Source organism: Saccopteryx leptura, chromosome 7, assembly GCF_036850995.1.
Source record: "Saccopteryx leptura isolate mSacLep1 chromosome 7, mSacLep1_pri_phased_curated, whole genome shotgun sequence".
In the NCBI taxonomy this organism is placed as follows: Eukaryota; Metazoa; Chordata; class Mammalia; order Chiroptera; family Emballonuridae; genus Saccopteryx; species Saccopteryx leptura.
Window position 1 is genome coordinate 2,935,567 of NC_089509.1, and position 8,389 is coordinate 2,943,955.

Sequence of the window (8,389 nt, forward strand, 5' to 3'; positions counted from 1 at the left end):
ATGATTTAGACATTAAGTCATCTATTCTTTGTTGGACCCAGTTGGTTAACTGGTTTGTTGTTTTTATTTAAAGTTCTTGTCTGTTTCCTAATTTATTTGTAAATTCTCTTACCTGGTTTAAGTTATATTTTTGGAGTAGGAAGCCAATTATGACCTTTTCAAAAACAAAAAGCAGAAGAGAGAGAATATCAAAACTCATACTGATTATCCTCCTGAACTAGGTTCTTAGCTCAAGAAGAATTCTCCATATCAGTGTGTTTGGTCTATCACAAAATTGTGGGTTTTCTATATGATGGTGATTTATTTATTTTTTATTATTTAAAATTATGTCTTATATTTGTTACCTGTTGGTCAAATAAGTTTAATATGATTTTTATGCTCACTCTTCTTGTTAAAGATGAATACTGCTCACGTGATGATGCTCTCACGTGATACAGCTAATTGCTTTCCATGCTTGGGAAGGGGCTTGGTTATGCTAATGTGTGCTGGAGGAGGGGCTTTCACACCAAAAGGTTTTAAAAGGTGGAGCTAGAAGGCCATTTGGAGAGAGACCATGTTGTTGTAGAGAGGAAGAGACCATGCTGTAGCAGGGCAGGGAGGCCAGTGGAAGAGCCAGTCAAGATGGAGGCATGCAGAGGGGACTGAGTGAGGCCTTTGATTCTAGCAAAAACTGGAGAAAGTCAGTGGCTTTGGGAGCTCTGAATAAGAAGGGAAGTGTTTTCCCTCTATGTGCATTTTCTCACCAGCCAGTTGCGAGCAGGAATAAAGAAAAATGGCCCATCATTCTTAGCTCTGCAGTTTCATTACCATCTGTCCAAAGGGAACCTGCATGGGCCAGGCAGCTGTGATGGCTGTGACTGCTGGTCTTATATTACCCCTATACCATTTCTGTGCAACAGATAGAGAAAAGAATATTGTGCTCATTAGCTTTAAAGAGAAACTGAAGAACAATGAGACAAAAATCAGAACAACTGTATCTCATCATAAAAGCTCTGTGCATTCAATGATTGAATCCCCATTGTTGATTATTGTGTTCTCAGCAGGTAACCTGAAGCCTGAGATACAACTCCTACTTCTTAAGTAAATGTAAGTGAGTAACTGGGTTATGAGGGTTAGAACTCAAGACATGTGTTTACAGCTCTCCTCCTCTCTCTAGAGCTTTCTTCTTCTTTTTCTTTTCCAAGTGAAAAGAAGGGAGATAGAGAGACAGACTCCCACAGGTGTCCTGACCAGAATCCACCCAGCGACCCCACTGTGGGGTCAATGTTCTGCTCATCTTGGGCCATGCTCACAACTGAGCTATTTTTAGTGCCTGAGATAGAGGCTCCATGGAGCCATCCTCAGTGCCTGCCTGGGGCCAATGTGCTCAAACCAATCCAGACATGGCTACAGGAGAGGAAGAGAGAAAGAGAGAGAGAAGGGGGAGTAGGAGGAGTGGAGAAGCAGATGGGCACTTTTCCTGTGTGACGTGACTGGAAATTGAACCTGGGACATCCACACTCCAGGCAAACACTTTACCACTGAGCCAACTGTCCAAGGTGTATCCTCAACTTTTCTTCTTTGCCACATAGCCAGAAAGAATTATATAGTTTCATGCATTCTTCATTTTTAACTTTCATTATCTTATAATCTTGTTACAGACCCAACCACAGAGTCTAACAACAGGGGATATGAATGAACCAATTTAACTAGATGGTAATAGTTTATAATCACAATTTTTTCCTTCTGAATTTAAGAACTGACTCCAAGTTACACTGTTCTTTGTAATTAATATTTAACATCTGTGCTGTGCTTAATGGTTGCAAAGCACTGCATTTATTTAGTGAATAGTCCAACATCCCCCTGAATGATGGCATTCTTATTATCTGTAGGTTCTATTGATGGAGGTCTTGATTAGGTAAAAATCTTGCCTGAGGCAATTGTTCCACTTGTAAGAGAAACACACTTGTCTGAAGCTGTGGCTGGAGAAGAGCACCCTGCGGCAATGAACTCAGCACTTCTTGCTTGAAGGAGAGCTGTGTTTTAGAAAGCCTCCTTTTTTCCACTGTGAGTGGAGCATAATGTTCATTCCCTGTGTCTCCTCTCCTCCTTAATCCTCCTTTCACTAAAAACACTCTTTCTTTCAGTTTCTGCTTAACTCAGGACAATTCTACCTCTAATGAGGTTGTATGGAGATTAAGACCATGCAGTAATGAAATAGAAAGGTGAGTTGTCTCATGATCTGCCTCATGCCTGGTACTCTAGGGGCAGCTCCTACAAACTTTCACTTACTACTGCACAGTGAGTTAGAAAGGCAATGATCTCATGTGATAGTTGTGGTATCCAAGGCTGGGAAGAATGAGGAAGCTCATCAAGGCAGGGCTGACTCCAGAGTACTGCTCTCCCCACTGCACGGAGCCAGAGCTAGGGTCATGCTAGAGTTGCTTTTCTACTAATAAACAGTTTATGTGAGCTCGGACATGTCACTTCAATGTCAGAAGAGTATTACTTGGAGAAATGATTTTACTTTCTGTAATTAATGAATGTACTCCAAAATTCTATTGCATACTGTGTTCAGTAGTTTTGGGGATGTCACAGTAAACAAAGTAGATATGCCTCTATCCTTGACTTTAGTATAATAATTGATCTTATTTTAAGAATTTGGAAAACTAAAAATAGAAAATATATAAAAATAAAAACATGCATTTTTAAAGCATGTGAGACTACCTTATTTATACTTATATGGAAGTTGGAAAACATCTCTAGAACTTCAGATACATCAGTGCATTTCCACTGTCAAAAATTCTTGTGCACTGGGTCTGAAAGATCTAATATTACTTTTTTACTGAACTACTGATAAAACAGCTTAAAGATCAATTTGAAAAACTAAAACATTTTTTATCTAAGAGAGTGGTATAACCATTCTAAGAGAGTGGTTTCTCTTTTTTGCATATAATTTACAATAGTTTTAACAGCCACTCATATTTGTTGCTATATAAATGCAGTATATATTTAAATACTTAAACATCACTTGGACAGCATTTAAAATGTGCTCAAAGCAGAGAGATTAAATATAGTATAGAGAATAAGGTTAAGTGCAAATGCAAATGCCCAATTCCTCAGTTATCTCTTCTGTAAAATGGAGATAGTGTACTAAACTCATAGAGTTGTGAGCATTCAGTAAGATAGTGTATTAGAACTCTTGGTGCAAAATAAGCACTCAGCAAATTGTATAAATAAATAAAAGTGTCATTCACAATGATAGAAATACATAATGGTGAAATATTAAGATGAACTCAGAAGAGTCTTTGGTACAAAATATTGCACTCCAGAATGTTTTATGCAGTTACCAAAATAGCAACACCGTGTGGTGGACTTTTTAACTGTTTTATATTTTGACATACCATATCATTTATTAAATCACTTTTTTCTATGTTTTCTATCTTCAATTATTTTATATTCTCTTGTACTAAATCCTTCCAGGGAGTTGGATTTATAGATATATTTCTTTGGGATAAGAGAGTCTAAAAGTTATCAATATTACTATATAAAAAGATATTATTTCTTTTCTAAATATATGATGAAGGAATGCCAAACCTTTTCAATTCTTCACTTATGCGACTTGTTTCAGTGGTCATGATAAAACCTTCAAACCAAATGATTTTAAATAATGTACTCATCTTCTTTCAATTGTTGTTAAGTAAAAGAGATGATATGCATCAAATATAACTTTAACACCATGCCACAATGCATTTGTGTTTCAAAGCTATACATGCATTCACAAACGTTTATACACATGTAAATACATATATGTATCACATGTAAGAAATTTGTGTGTGTGTGTATATATATATATATGCAGATACACATACTTTTAAAAGCTTAAAGATCTAAAGAAAGAAGGATAGTAGTACTCATCATTTGATATGCCTACATGCTATGCTAGACAGTGGAAATAGAAAGAGATATTAGAGAAAGATTAGCTTTCAGAAAGCTCAAAATCTGGTTGGAAAAACAATACAATATGGAAAATTTGTACTCAGTGGTGGACTACAGCAGTTACAGGAAAAGGATAAGTATCTCCAAGTTCTCCAGAGACATTATTTCAGAAAACTTGGGAAAATGGTGTCTGCATGATTAAAAATGATGCATTTTAGCCATTCTTTCTTCTGCCTAGGAGTCCACCTCTTTTACAAGGTGATGCCATCCTGTTTCAATACTATTTTCCATACAACTTGCCATTCCATTGATAGATTACTTAGCATGTGTCAGTCACTTTGCTGGTCCTGTGTGCGCCTCATTTGTAAAGGACTTTGTCACAGCTATTATTGAAGCTGTTTGAAGAATGTCAGAAAGCTGTCAAACTCAGCAGTCAAACAGTTTGCAGGAAACAGCAAGTGAAACATACTCATAAGTGATGAAACGCACTTGGTAAGTGATCCTCACCAAGAAGTGGAAATGTTGTCAGACTGAGTCATCATCTATTTTCTGCACCTGGGGTCATGCTAAAGACAGTTGTTGCTCATAATTACATAGGAGAACGCTTGCCTCTCAAAGTGAAAGACGCCCTGGAGAAAATCCTTTCAATTTAATGTTGTGTTGTCATATTGAGCAGGGAGGTGGGGGGGTAGTGGAGGAGGTGTTACTCCTTTGCTTTAGACTCATTACATAAACTGCTTTATTTACTTTGGTGACATCTGTAAAGAAAATATTAATAATATAAAAACCAACAAAAACACAGAAATACCAAATCAACAATCAAATACATAAATGCAACTGAAGCATTTATTCAGAAGGAACTCACCCATTTGCATGTATTTTCCTGTATTAACAAAGTAGCCTACTTTATTAAGAATAATATTGGATGTGTTCAATAAGCTTTGTTTTTAATATGCTCATTAACAGTAGAAGAACAGGAGCCCAAATAATAATAATAAAATTAATTTCTCAGTTTTACCATTCAGAGAAATCAAGGCCTTAGAAGTTAGTTGTTGATGATCATATCTAGTTTAATAAAATTGATAGGATATTTATTTAGTGGTAAACTGATGACCCTCCTCCAAAACAAGGTTTTTATAGAAACTTAATTATGCACAAATGAATGAGAAAGAAATGCTTAGCAGACATGTTTTCCCACGGCTCAATGAGACAGCTTGTAATCACATATACTTAAAGAAAATCAGCTTTGTTCAGGTTGAATTTATATACAAAAAAACTAACCAATTGACATTGTACAAGATGGTGATTTTTAACAAATATGCATAAACATGCTATATAATACAGTATATTCATATGCCCCCCAAATAGTCCATTTCCATTCACATACTATACCTTCTAAAACAGAAACAACTACTTTTCTGTTTCCCTCACTATCAATGTACCTTGTCTAGAATCTCAAATAAATGCACTAGCTTTGTGTCTACCTTTATTCACTAAGGATAATCAATTTTGTTATTTATGTTATAGATATATTATTGCATGTGTTAGTATTTAATAATATATTGTAAACACTAAAGTTTATTCTTCTTTACCTTATCAGAGCTTGTCAGACTGTAGAAAGTCAAGGATACTGAGGGGCTCACAAGGAAATCAAGGATTTTTTTGAAGGGAAAGTGCTAGGCTATGTCTCATTAGCTTCTCTTAACATGTCAAGGTGAAGTATTTTGTTTGTTTGTTTGTTTGTTTGTTTTTGGAGAGAGGCAAGGATAGAAAGAGATAAGAACATCAAGCTGCTCCTGTGTGTACTCTGACCAGGGAATCAAACTGGCAACCTCTGTGCTCTGGGATGATGCTCTTATCAACCAAGCTATCCAGCTAGGGTTTAATTTTTAATTGATTTTTAGTGAGACAGAGAGAGGAAGGGAGAGGGGGGAGGGAGAAGGGAAGCATTCATTTGTTGTTCCACTCAGTAATGCTTTTTTAAAATAATTGCTTCCCATGTGTGTGCCCTGACCAGGGATTGAACCTGCAACCCTGTCATTTGAGGACAAGACTTTTAACTAACTGGGCTAACTGGCCAGGGCCAATTTATAAATTTTCAAAAAGCCATTTTTGACCAATTTAACTTAAAGCAACATGTCTTATTTCTCTGTATTTTTAAATCAAGAGTTATTTGTGTCATATATTTAGCCATGAGCTACATGTTCTTTTGTGACCTTAAAAAAAAAAAAGTCTATAAGGTAATAGAATAGTATGTAACTAAGGACAAACTAATAGAGACAAGAATCTATAAGAGCAGTCAAATGGTGCCTTTAAAATAAGTTTTATGTGATATAGTTCTAGTATCCTATAATCTGCTTTATTGAAACGTTTTTGATATTGAGAGCAGCCCCAGCTACAGTCTTAGGCCACATTTTTAGGTTAGGTTAGGGAAGTAGAAAGGACAGCGAAGAATTTGCTGATTGGCTGCCACTATCGCTGGGCGCAGGGGTGCTTTCCACTAATTACGGATGTTGGTGGATTTTCAATCGTCAGCAGTTTCAACCATCCATGACTTCTCAGAATTGTGACATCAGACATTCCTTTGTGGTTGGTCACCTGCTACAAGCCCTGAAATGAAACTCATGCTGGCAGGGTTAAATAAATGAAACCTAAGATTCCCCACTATTTGATATATATATAAAAAGGAGAAAGAATGATTCCCAGAGAGGCTCAAGGGAAAGGGGACGGAGGTCATCATCTTCTGTAACTTCTTCCTGCTGAGTAGGGGTGGTGAAGGGTTATAGCCTCTCTAAGGATAACTCTCAGAGGGGCTTCATAAGATAGAGGAGTGCAGTGATGGCTTCCTGCTGAGTAGGGGTGTATTTACAGGAGTCCAGATTTTTCTGTTTCACGAGGGCAGGTTCCAGGGTTAGCTTGTAAAGCTAGGTAGATTTCTCCAATTTTCTGATTAGCAAAGGCCTGCATGTGGTTCTATAAGAAACTAGTGAACAGACATAAGAGGCAGGGTCCAAAAGCTAGAATAATAAATAGGAGAGTGAGTGAACCAATGAAAGGCAATAGCCAAGACACCCAGTTTGTGCGAAACCACTGATTCCACAATTTGGTTTGTTTTTCATGAATTCTCTGGGCTCGTTCCTTTAATTTTTTTTTTATAATTTTATTTTTAATGGGGTGACATCAGTAAATCAGGATACATATATTCAAAGATAACAACTCCAGGTTATCTTGTCGTTCACTTATGTTGCATACCCATCACCCAAATTCAGATTGTCCTCTGTCACCTTCTATCTAGTTTTCTTTGTGCCCCTCCCCTCCCCCTCCCCCTTTCCCTCTCCCTTTCCCCCCTCCTCCCGTAACCACCACACTCTTATCAATGTCTCTTAGTTTCACTTTTATGTCCCACCTACGTATGGAAAAATGCAGTTCCTATTTTTTTCTGATTTACTTATTTCACTTCGTATAATGTTATCAAGATCCCACCATTTTGCTGTAAATGAACCGATGTCATCATTTCTTATGGCTGAGTAGTATTCCATAGTGTATATGTGCCACATCTTCTTTATCCAGTCATCTAAAACAAACAAACCAATAAAAAAATGGGAAGAGGACATGGACAGACACTTTTCCCAGGAAGAAATACAAATGGCCAACAGATATATGAAAAGATGCTCATCTACGTTAGTTATTAGAGAAATGCAAATCAAAACTGCAATGAGATACCACTTCACACCTGTTAGATTAGCTATTATTAACAAGACAGGTAATAGCAAATGTTGGAGAGGCTGTGGAGAAAAAGGAACCCTCACCCACTGTTGGTGGGAATGTAAAGTAGTACAACCATTATGGAAGAAAGTATGGTGGTTCCTCAAAAAACTGAAAATAGAATTACCTTATGACCCAGCAATCCCTCTACTGGGTATATACCCCCAAAACTCAGAAACATTGATACGTAAAGACACATGCAGCCCCATGTTCATTGCAGCATTGTTCACAGTGGCCAGGACATGGAAACAACCAAAAAGCTCGTTCCATTAATTTGACTGCTGCATCTCTAACTAGTCTTGACTGATTAAGGTAAAAGCAACACTCTTCTCCTAGAAAGATACAAATACCTCCTTTCTCTGCCATTAAGAGATCAAGTCCTCGATGATTTTGTAGCATGGCAATGGCTAGGGAATCAATTTGATCCTGGAGTTTTACTAGAGTGGAGGCAATTTCTTCCAGGGAGTTTTGGAGGTCTTCAGAGAGAGAGAGGTAATAAAACAGGGCAGTGGATAGTCCCTCTGCCCCTAGACCTACTCCTGTAGAGATTCCTAAAGCAACAAGAAGAGGGATTACCTGTACAGCTTGTTTGGTCCTTATATTGATGGGTAGTGTACTAGGAATTGGAAGAGACTCATGGGGTGGGATTAGGTTGATATTTGGGGTGAGATAGACTAGGGTACAGGTTTCTGTCCAAATAGTAAGG

The 8,389-nt window shown here is 37.4% G+C and overlaps 1 pseudogene; it reads right to left on the reverse strand.

The window, feature by feature from the left end:
• Positions 1–8,082, reverse strand: part of LOC136378726 (mitochondrial genome maintenance exonuclease 1-like) — a 30,735-nt pseudogene extending 22,653 nt beyond the window's left edge.
• Between the last annotated feature and the right edge of the window lie 307 nt (positions 8,083–8,389).